The following is a 12,042-nucleotide window of genomic DNA, read 5'->3' as shown; positions in this document are numbered from 1 at the left end:
ACTAAACCAGTTTTCGTTTTCTTGCGGGACAAAGGCTTGAAGCCAGACGTTTTGTCGTTCCCGGTTTTTTTCTTTTACATATTTATATAGCTAGCAGTAAAGCTTGTTGAATATTATTCAAGAAAAGATTTATTGCTGTCTCAGTTTTTATATATTTGTGAGAGTTCGTTGATTGAATATTACTAACACAATTGAGAATTTATTGTGTTTATCGTGACAAGTCGTAAGAATCTTGCGGTTTTTCACTGCGAATTAACAGTTTCATTGAAATGTCATTTATACTCTCAGCGTTGAATTACACACATACTTACTTACTAGCTTACTTCCAAGCTTCATGACTAGATAAAGGAATAATCAAGCTGTTACTTTGTTAACAATTTTAAATTTGTAGGTACTTATCTTAACAACGGTCTTCCTACTTACTACTACCTAGGTAGGTATATAAATTGTTGTTTTTGAAAATAGCTACAACTTTACTTTGAATTAACATTAAATTAATTCTACCATTTAAGTGCACTGGGATTTAACAAAACCTTTAGGATTAAAAGCCAATTTTCATTTGTGGTGGATTCCTTAAAAAATTTCATATACAATTTAAAAAAGATTGTCTGTATTAAAATATTCATTCATATATTATAACTGTTTATAGAGACCACTATAATGTTTACATTATTCTAATTTTTGTCTCATTTGAAATTCAAAACTAAACAAAATTAACCCTGCCTGAAGAAGCTTTACATATAATTTGCGTTTACTTTTCATATTTTTGGAACTTTGGCAACATAACATAACATCACGAAATTCGTAATCTAATACATGGGTATATGACTCATGAATTGTTATTTGATTAATTTGTCATGAATGATGAAGATCGATTTCTTGATTTTTTAGATTAGGTAATTATTTTATTAATCTTAGAAGAGTCCACAGCAAATTTTGAGAGTGGAAGGTATAACCAAAATGTTTTGTAGCTATAAACTGAGAGCTGATAACAAATCTATGAATCTGGATGTTTAAATTCGTGACTTTGTATGGTTTTGGGGGGTTGAACAACGCAAAGCAAGATTTCCAATCAATATGAGCAGGCTTAACCCATTTTGCATTTGCCTTCCATATAAAATTTAAAAAAATATATTTCAAAGTTTTAAGACAAGTATTTTTTCCGGAATTGATATTAGACAGTTACAGCTACAGTTATTTTTGGTGATAAAATATTTTTTTTCAAAAGAAAAAGCAAAAAAGAAAAGGCAGTAAAAGTGATTTTTTTGATACTTTTAGTTTTTTGTTTGTAACAAAGGATCCCATCAGAAATATAAAAATACCAATAAAAAAAAATAATTTGAAATTAAAAAAAATATTTATTGCAAATAAAAAAAAATTGCAACTGAGAGCAATTGCATTAAAAAAAATTTGTTTGCAACTGAAAATTATTAACATTAAAATATTTGTTGCAACTAAAATGTTTTGAATTAAAAAAATGTTATTGCAACTGAAAAATATTAGCATTTAAAATAATAGGTATATTTATTGCAAATACAAATATTTTGCATTAAAGAAAAAATGTTATTGCAAATACAAAATTTTCTGTATCTATTAAATATTTTATTTCGAATTTCTTACAATTTTGGCTATTTCACTATACATTCGCTATTTCAAATATAATATTAACCTAATGTTAAGCTGATTTGTTAGGAATATTGAAGCTTTTAATGTAAGAACTCATGAAAGAAAATTAAAATTCTTCATTTTGGTTAGGTAATAGGTACCTATTTCTATGGAATCTCCCAAAATTCATAACCACCAAGTTTGAAGAAAATAGATTCAGACTGCAGATCAAGGTATAAGGCGCACGCAAATGGAATTTACGTTTATCATTGAAGTTTTTAGTCATTACTTTCGAGATGCCAGATGTTTTTCCATTCTAGGAAGTCAGAAAAATTCTATCACATCACGTTTTTGACATATTACCATGTCAAAAATCCAAAAATTAACTTTTTGCTCCAAAAACATTTTTAATAGATAGAAAACATAAAAAATAATTTTAAACCAAGTTTTGTTAAAATCCAACCATTTTTGTAAAAGATACAAATAAAAAATCAAAAAATCGTATTTTTGCATTTTTTTCAATATTTTTGAGGTTATAGAAAAAAATTGTTTGAGTAAAAGTTGTAGACATTTATACTACCTACAACTTTTGCATTTGACTTTTTTCGATAGGACGTCTAATTTTGACAGAAATCTTAAAAAACCATGATTTTTGACACCCACCCCACTTTTTCGAACACCCACCCCCTTTCCACCAATTTTTTTGTGGGCAATTTATTTTTCCCCTTTCATCTACCATTTATCCTAAATTTTTCCACCACCCATATGCTGCTAATAATTTGTTCAACTTTTGACTTCTGAAAACCGGATTGGCACTGGTCTATGCGGCCTTAATGGAAAGTCAACCCCAAAAAGCTAGAGCGTGTAGGTTGAGTTGAGATTGAGACAGAAAAAAATCGTAGGAGAGGGGGGGCTCTATTCCCCCTCGTTTAGCGGTGAGGGGCAATTTAATAAAAAATTGACTTAATTTGGAAAAAAAATAATTAAAAACAACGGTTTCACCAACAATAACGTGCTATTCCTTTTTTTTTTTTGGAAAAAAGTAGTTTTGATTTTTTGTTAATTTCTCGAAAATGACAAGATATTTTTGGATCCGGTTTTCTGTTTTTGTTTAAAAACAAAAACAAATAAGACCATCGAATTTTAAAAATAAAATTAGTACCTAATTACATAAAATTTTGAAAAAAATTAGTTTTAATTTTTTTCCAATTTTTTTTTTTTTTATTTTGATTTTGAAAACTAATTTTTCAAAAACTATGCCATAAAATTGCTTCATTTAAGATTTTTACAAAAAGGTAAGTAGATCACGAAAAAATCAAATAAGATCTTACTACTTAGTAAACCTTCCTTAAGATCCCTAATAGGCGTCTTAACGGGACATAACCTACTAGGATACCACAAAAAGAAAATGGGGCTTAGTACGGATGATCTATGCAGAGGCTGCGGCAATGAGGACGAACAGGAAAACACTGTTGACTTCCTCATTCACTGCCCAGCACTCTGTCGCACTAGGAAAAAATTCTTAGGAAACAACTTCTTTAATGAATTAGAAGAACTTTCGGAACTTTCAGGCAATAGCCTACTGAACTTTGTAAAGTCCTCCAAATGGCTCGAACAACCATAGCATTCATAGGTTATCACTTTTTCATGAAGTTACAATACTTCAGGGTATCACAAGGGATCTACATTGATCTAAGTGTGACGGTAACAAGATCAACTGTCAGCCCATTTAACCTAACCTAACCTAACCTAAGTAGATCACGTTAATATGGGTGAAACCGATGATTTTTAATAATTTTTTGTTTTTAATTAAGTTAATTTTTTTAAATTGTCCGCTAAACGAGGAGGAATAGACCCCCCTCCTATACGATTTTTACTTGTCTTGACTCAACATTCACGCTCTAGATTTTTGGTACATTCCTCCTAAATCACCCTGTATAAACTTTGTACATCCAAGTTATCTAAATAAGGTACCTGAACTAGGTACCGACGCACACTGGGGCCTACTATATTGGAGGGATGCCCATAAGTCCATTTCTTAAATTATAACTTTTACTTTTTTTTTGTTTTATTTCATGAGTATATGTGCTTCCCTATCTATTTCTAAGCTTTATATCATGAATTAAGCACAACAGCCTAAGAAGTGAAGCATCAAAGTGCAAAGTTTGATACCATTGATTTCATCCAGTTTTAGTGGTTAATCATGGAAAATAAAAATAACTAAAAATTATCAGCTATGGGCCAAGGTAAGTAGAGTTCACTGAAGTGTTTTTTAGAATTATACTTTTTAAAATATCTGAGATATTTGAGGCTAAAGTCGGAGGTCTTTTTTCGAGAAATTATCGATTTTCATGGAAATGCGCAGGAGGCTTTTACTTTTGAGTTCAGTTTTATGTTAAGAGTACCTATATGCATTATAAACAGGCAATAGTTTCAAAAGAACCTTGCGCATTTCCATGAAAATCGATAATTTCTCGAAAAAAGACCTCCGACTTTAGCCTCAAATATCTCTGATATTTTAAAAAGTATAATTCTAAAAAACACTTCAGTGAACTCTACTTACCTTGGCCCATAGCTGATAATTTTTAGTTATTTTTATTTTCACTTAATACGAAGAAAAAAATTATATCCATGATTAACCACTAAAAGTGGATGAAATCAATGGTATCAAACTTTGCACTTTGATGCTTCACTTCTTAGGCTGTTGTGCTTAATTCATGATATAAAGCTTAGAAAAAGATAGGGAAGCACATATACTCATGAAATAAAACACAAAAAAACGTAAAAGTTATAATTTAAGAAATGGACTTATGGGCATCCCTCCCATATAGTAGGCCCCAGTGTGCGACGTTGGTAACAAAAAAAAAAAAAAAAAAACATTCAAATGCTTATATTTATTTTACTCCCAGGTTTCGGTTTATTTGATATTTTATCCAAAAGAGGAAGGTAGGTAGGTAAGACACGAAACCGTAGATTCTAGCTAATCTCTAGCCTACATATCTTCCAAATGATATGAATAGACATCGTTAATAATATTTAACTTTCCAATGACATCATAACAACATAATACAAGGCAATACCTATCCATATTAGGTCTGTTTGGGTACTGCCTAAAACAGAAATATTTCAATTTTTGTCAAAAATAATGTACAAAACTGCACAGTTTCAGAGTACTCAAACAGGAATTGGGTTAACAATGTTGAAAAAAGTAAAAATATTTCTGTTTTAAGGCAGTACCCAAACAGACCTATTATATACCTAGCCGTTACCAAATAATGTATTCTCCCACTGTCTACTAGGACTTGGATTTTTAAACATCCGACTTTTATAAGCAGAACAGAACAAAGAAATCTAAACGTAACTAAACGTTTTCCATCGACTTTACCTATTAAATTTAAAGAAGATAATTGTCAAAAAACAAGGGAATCACACCCACTAGTATTTTTGAAAATTTACTAACAAGGGTTTCAAATTTTGCAAGACTAGAAATTAGCAAAAAATCAAACATACTTACCACAGTCGGTCGGAAACACCAAAAAGAAGAAAAGAAACAATAAACTATTGATAGCTTGTGACGAATTTCTTAGAAGTAGAAGATCGATTTGTACTACGGCGCAACAGGAGATATATATAATTTGTAATAATATAATTGGAAGCACCCACGAAATACCACAGCACAGCAACAAAAAAAAAACAACAACAAAACTACAACAAAAAATCCATCGAGTAAATCCCCTCTACCCCGCTGGTATAGTTATCGTTTGCCAAATAGACGCACTTTTTTTTTCTTTCGCTACAAATACAAAAAACTTCAACTTTTTTTGCAGCACCACAAAATTTATATTGCCGAACGGAAAGGTGGAATTAGAATTATCTAATAGACCAACCAACAAAAAAAAGGGGTTTACTAACTCGACAAGAAGATATAAATTAACTTTTCTTTATTATTTTTGTTTTTATTATGAATAAACAATAAGAAAAGAATATACAAAAATAAATAAAAAAATCTAAGATTCGTTTGTAGTCATTTTGCACCCAAAACAGAAAAAAAAAAAAAAAAACTTTATTGTTGTTTCAGATGTGATGAATTTTTTTTATTTTTATGTGTAACCAGAAAAGGGACAACAATAATTTGGGAAAAAATCCAATGGCCACACTTTTTTTCGAATTGAACGGGACCACGGGAAAACAGCACCAAATCGAAGATGAGCACACACAGAACTAAATTTTTCAATTAAATTGCGGCATGAAAGAGTACAACTCAACTGCAAAAAAGCAAAGTGTGTATTTTTTGTTTTGCAGATTATAATTTCGAGTATCGAAATCGGCATCGAAAAACAAAAAGCGCATGCGGTGGGGGTGTATGTGTGTGTGTGTGTGTAAACTGGAATGGTGTTTGCGATAAGATAACATAAAACAGCTGTCTTAAATTGGTTTGTGTCTAGGCTAATACACTGGAAATAAAGGTTGTAGTATTTTTATCTTTGATATAACAAAAAAAAAATATTAAAACATTTTTTTAGCCAATTTATTTGTTATTTTCCAAAAAAAAGTTTGATAGTAGTTGCACCTGCACCAAAATGCAAAACTCTCAAAGTTCTAGCTCTAAACTGAGTGCAGAACGATCAGTTAGAAATTAACACATTTATATGTGTTCTAAAAAAGTTTAAAAATAAATTTAAAAGAAGAATGCATGAATAAGGTTTGTTATGATGGTGTAGAGTAGCTGTCTATGGATACTATAGAAATGTAGATTGTGTCCTAATTTCCCACACTCTGGCTTTCTCTATGTGGTAAGTAGAAAAAAAAGCGGGCTCACCAGTGAGCTATAGGTCCATAATGCTAGCAAATTCGAATAGGTATATTCTGAGCGTAAAAATTCACATGAGCTTCAACTTAAGATATCTCAGGAAATAAGAGATATTGGAGAAGATTTAAACAGGTTTTTACTCATACAAAAAATATAAAAACTTATGATTTTTAAATATTAATAGGAAAATTTTTCAAAAGTACATTTGGTTATAAAATAACCTCGAAATCAGTTTAAAAAAAGGTTATTCATTATCTAACAAAATTATCACAAAAACCACACGTCATGGAATATTAATGATTTCGGGTCCGAGTTCACGTTACTTTAAAAGTGACAAAAGTATGGCTTGGTTTCCGTAAAAAAAATCGCTGATAAGGTGTTATTCTTGTTTCATAGCTTTATTATTTTTAAAACCTTACGTAAGACTTTTTTAATCCAACCGCTCAAAAAAGTCTTCCCAAGACTATATAACCATTAGCAAATCAATTTAAGATAAGAAGATGAGTGCAAACAAATAGTTGTTAGTATGGGCCCTATCGTGCAGCTCCGAGGAAATTTTCTTCCCTCGGAATCTATTTTGCAATCGTGAATCTTCTTCGGAACAAAAAAAACCTATGAAATCATAGATCGAAAATAAACCTCAACCTTTTTGCAGGTCTTTATAATAACACACTCTTGGTGAGTTTTATTTTACGATCCACTGGTAACCGGCTTACTCACTCACGGTGTAAATTTTTTATTTCGGTTCCTTTAGTGGGAAACATTTATTTTTTGTTATTTCAGGTTTTGGTTAACAAGCGACTACATATTGTTGAGAGTTAAAAAATAAACAGATTATTATTTTGCAGGCATCAGTTTTGTTGTCTTTGAATACAAAAGGGACATAAACTATGCAGTATAAAAAAATAACCCCATGATAGACATTTACGATGTTGTATTTAATAAAATGCACGGAGGAGTCGCCTGTTCCTGCTCTCAACGTAAAAGTTGTTTTTTTGTGGAGCAATCTGTTTCCTACAAGAATATGTCATGCGCGTTTGATTATTATAATTTTCCAATTTGTTACAAAATTAAGAACAAAAAACGAATTTTTAAAGATTTTCTCGATTTTTGGACCACAAATATCTACTAAACGGTTAGATATGTAATTCAAAAAATTGTATTTAACCTTTTTTGTAGAGCGCTCAATTAATAAAAAATATATTTTTTTTTAGTAGAAGCTTGATGTAAAAATGGATAATTGAAAAGCGGAGGGCCTTCCCATTAAGATAAAGAGCTCATATTTGGTGAGTATATTCTAGAGGTGTCTAGCAATCGAGTTTTCGAGGTACCAAATCAAAAAAACGAATTTTGATTTTTTTGACCCACCCTACCGTTTTAGTATTAAGAAATTATTATTCAACACATAAAAACAAAATTTCAAATAAAAATTATAAACCCGTTTTCAAAAAAAAAAAACTGATTAAAAAAATTGAAATATTAAAAAAAATTGTTCAAAGCCTGGTACGCATATCGAGCTTAATTTTAGCCAGGATAAAACTCTTATACAAGTTATCGATAATTTGTATGGGATATGTACATTTTAGCTCGGCTAATTTTTTTTGATAATTTGTATGGGAGCTAAAATTTAGCGCGATCTGAGTACCAGGCTTAACCTTTAAATAAGTGTCCGACCGAAGGTCGATTTTCAGCCGAATTATTAGGCTGAAAGAAAATCTTCGTCCGAAGCCTAAGGTTGAAAAAGTTAAGAATTCTCCTTACCAAATGGAAAAAAATATTATTTTTATTTATGATGACACACATGTGTTTTAAAATTTTTGAATACCTACCGAAGAAAAGATTGCAATTTTTTCTTCGGTACTCAAAAATTTCAAAAATTAAAATTGTTACGGTTCTTCGGCCAAAACTTCGGCCTAAAATGGCCGAAGCCGAAGGTTTGGCCGAAGCCGATGGCCGAAGTCGAAGCTTCGGTCGGACACTACTTTAAATATTACGGCTATTTAGAAGCTTTTGTATAAAAATTTTCGACTTAACCGATTTAGGTTAGTTTCTAGTTTTTCGATGCCCTACTTTGTATTTCGTTCCGTAAGTCCTTTCCGTTCCTTTTTTGAATTGGTACTCTGTAAGATTTTCAAAATGAAAATAATAGTATTTAATACTATTTCCACTTAGGTACGAAATATTTTTTTTGGAGATCAGAGTTATTTCTTATCCTATTTGTCAAATCAAATGGTCGAAAATAAAAAACGATTAGGCCTGAGGTTATTTCGCATATTTCCATAAACTGCTGTTTTTTCCTTGCGTCATGGGCTCTAAAATTTCTCTGTATCAAAAATCGGTATGCAAACACGCGAATTCCATCAACATACCTATATTATATTTTTTTTTTTGGTAAATTTTAGCTTGAAGATTCCCTGTAAACAATTTTTATTTGCTTACCTAATTTTTTACCACTTATTTGTTGTCACTAAGATTTTCTTTAAAAAAATAACATTTTGAGATATTCAATTGTGTATAATTCAATTTTAAGATTCAAGTGACCTTAACTCTAAAGCGTTTCGCCCAGGTACGACAGTGGGCTCATCAGTTAGATCGGTCGTACCTAAGCGAAACGCTTTGGAGTTGAGGTTACTTGAACTTTAAAATTGAATTATATTCAATCAATTTTTTTTATTTTATCTTCGTTATTATTCCTTGTGTATTCCGCTATCAGATTTGTTGTTGATTTTTGCTCTGAAAACCCCTCTTTTGTTGAACTCAAATTGTAATATTTTTCGATCTTACTTTAACTTTGGAAACTTTTATGCCTTTTTTAAAACTGCATTATCGGGAGAAGTTTTTAAATAATAAACCAGTGTCACACCATACAAATTTTTTTCGGCGTGTTGCTTTGAAATAAATGTAAGAAATTGAGTTTTAAAAAAAATTGGAATTGGAAAATTTCAATTTCAATTTGATTTAAAGTTAACAAAGACACATTAAGATATAAATCTTTTAGAGTACCTATCTAGAATATGTACAATTTACAATTTTACGATAGTAAATTCAATTTAAGTTGAAAAGTAAAAAAATAAGAATACAAAAAATAGCTTAATTTTATTAATATAGTACTCAAAAACATGATGAACGAAATAAAAGATATTATGATCAATTAATTGTTTCTTATTATTGGACAATGTTTTAATGAAAGAATTATAAAAAAACAAAAATCAATTGGGGGAGGAAGCAAAATACAGTTGCAAAGTAAAAGTAGGGATTTTTCGAAATTTCACAAATATTGCATTTAATCGAAAGCCGTAAGGATTTGGGATGAATAAGTTATTGTATTCCGAGAGCTCTATCACCATATTTCGTTTGATCCATAATTTTTGGGACACCCTGTTTGTTTTTGATGAACGAAAGAAAATAAGCGACAAATTCTTGCGTTTTAAGTATACGTTTAGTGCCGTCGTTTTTTTATAATTAATTTGTTAACTTCGCGTTGAGTGCGTTCAACGCTAGGCGTACGACGGGCATAACTCATTTTAACACTTCATTATAATAGAAATTTCAACATTTGTTTGTTTAAATTTTAAAGCTTCTTCGAATGATTTCTATATAAAAGTTCCCTAAATCCTTAGAGGATATTTTATTCCCATTTTATTTTCATTTGATGACTGTCATCAACCAGCGTGTTTATTTACAGCTGCGGAACCGGACTCGCACTGAAAAACGAAGGCAGCGACCCACAGTGGTTCCCTCATGGAAAAAACCCAAAAAAGTGAAACAATTTTCTCAATTTTTTTGATTTGGTTTTTCGATTAACAATATATTTAAATACAGAATGCAATCAATTTTAATTTTTTGCATAGCCCTGGTCCCAAGTATACTTAGCTCAAACTAGATTCTTTAAGATTTTCGAAATTTCGTTCTTTTTTTCTGCAACTTTTGACGATTTTTTTTTAAAGAATAGAGCTTTAAAAAAAAAAAAAAGTATGTAGTGTTGTTAATGGTATATTTGTCCTTAAGTCTACATTAACCGATTGTTGACTTTGCTTTTGAATCAGAAAAACCAGAATATTATATAAAGACACCTCTAGAGCGAGTAGTTTTTACTCTTTGTCAGCCTATAAAAAAAAAGCTCCACGATGCTCCACGTTCATTTTAGTATTAATTTAAAGCTTATGATATATACTATTTATGGTGTTAAAACAAATGACCCATTTTGACCCATTCTCCCGTAAGAGCTTCTTGAGTGTAGCAATGCGTGTCACTCAAACAGCACTTGAAATCGGTATTATCGTTTCTAATTTAACGGCTTTTTTGATAAAATAATTTTTTTTACATTATGAGAGGTCTATGTAGTCATCACTGATAAGCCAAAAAATAAAGAAAAATCAAAAATTTTCCAAAAAAGGAAAAATATCCAAAAACGATATGATTTTTTTTTTCAAAATTTAACTTTTTTTTTGAAAAATTGTAATTTTCTTTGGTTTATCTAAAATTTAAACGTGTTTAATAATAAAATGTTCAAATAAACTCAAAAGAATTTGATTTTGCTCATAATCACCCATAGTTATAAAACAGCAGCACATTTTCTAAAAACCCATAAAAAGGCCTTTTTTGATAGCTTTTCTAAAATGATCTCAAATGCAAGAAAACATTTTTTTAACAAATTAAACTTAATTTATTTGTAGAGAATTAAATGAAATTTTCAAATGTATCCTTAAATTCTCTTTAAAAAGATCCGTTGTTGAGATATTGATAGTCAAAGTCAAAAGTATGGTTTTTGGTGTGATGACTGATATTGCAGTCTAAATCGTAAATCGTAGAAGTTTGAAACATAAAGAATCTTAAGGCCAAATAGTTATAAAAATAAAAATCATTTTTTCGCTTTTTTTAGAGAAAAGTAAAAACAAAAAAAAATTGGAAAATTTTGGTATTTGAATAATTCCAAAGATTTAGCTATTTTACCATTAGAAATAAAATATTTAGTTTAAAATTAGAGGAATGTAGCTTTCAATGCTTTTTGTTTTGTCATGATACGATCATTTTTATACTATAGATATATCTATCGAAAATCACTAAAAAAATCACAATTTTTTTTTTTGTTCCCTTAATTTTTTGGGCTAGTTTAGTAAGTATAAATTTAAGGTGCTATAATACTTATGAAACTTTTTAATTTTTTGCTTTCTGAAAAACCTTCTCTGTATTCAGTTTTAATTTGCCTTAAAGTGTAAGAGACATTTACATTTTTAAGAAAAAAAAGAACAAAAAAAGTAAATAAAAAGAATAAATATATTAATCAATACAACTTTTAAAAAAAATGAGTAATTTTAAAGCACGACACACAATTTTTTAACCACGATGAGAACTCGTTTCATTTAATTTATATACCAAATTTCAATCAAATCAGTCCACCCGTTCGGTTTTTATAGGTTTTTTCCACTTACTCTATAGAAGGGAACCACTGTGCGACCCCTATCCATGCATATGGCGTTACAATGTATTAGGTATAGGAACAAGCACTCCATATATTATATCCTCTAAGCCTAAATCCGAAGTATCAATCAAGAAAAATGATTTCGTTTGCAAGATTTTTTTTAGTTTCATCTGAATTATAATGTAATTATATTTTACTTCAAGAA

At 29.9% G+C, this 12,042-nt stretch overlaps 1 protein-coding gene across 1 annotated transcript in view; it reads right to left on the bottom strand.

Annotated features, from left to right (window-relative positions):
- Positions 1 to 5,865, bottom strand: part of LOC129916928 (probable multidrug resistance-associated protein lethal(2)03659) — a 35,523-nt gene extending 29,658 nt beyond the window's left edge. The window contains exon 1 of the mRNA XM_055997148.1: positions 5,120 to 5,865. The gene's annotated coding sequence lies outside the window, so the exon portion shown is untranslated. The remainder of the gene's footprint in view (positions 1 to 5,119) is intronic.
- Positions 5,866 to 12,042: the final 6,177 nt, after the last annotated feature.

The sequence above is a fragment of the Episyrphus balteatus genome, chromosome 3, assembly GCF_945859705.1.
Source record: "Episyrphus balteatus chromosome 3, idEpiBalt1.1, whole genome shotgun sequence".
NCBI classification, from domain to species: Eukaryota; Metazoa; Arthropoda; class Insecta; order Diptera; family Syrphidae; genus Episyrphus; species Episyrphus balteatus.
This window is presented reverse-complemented; position numbering and strand designations above follow the sequence as displayed.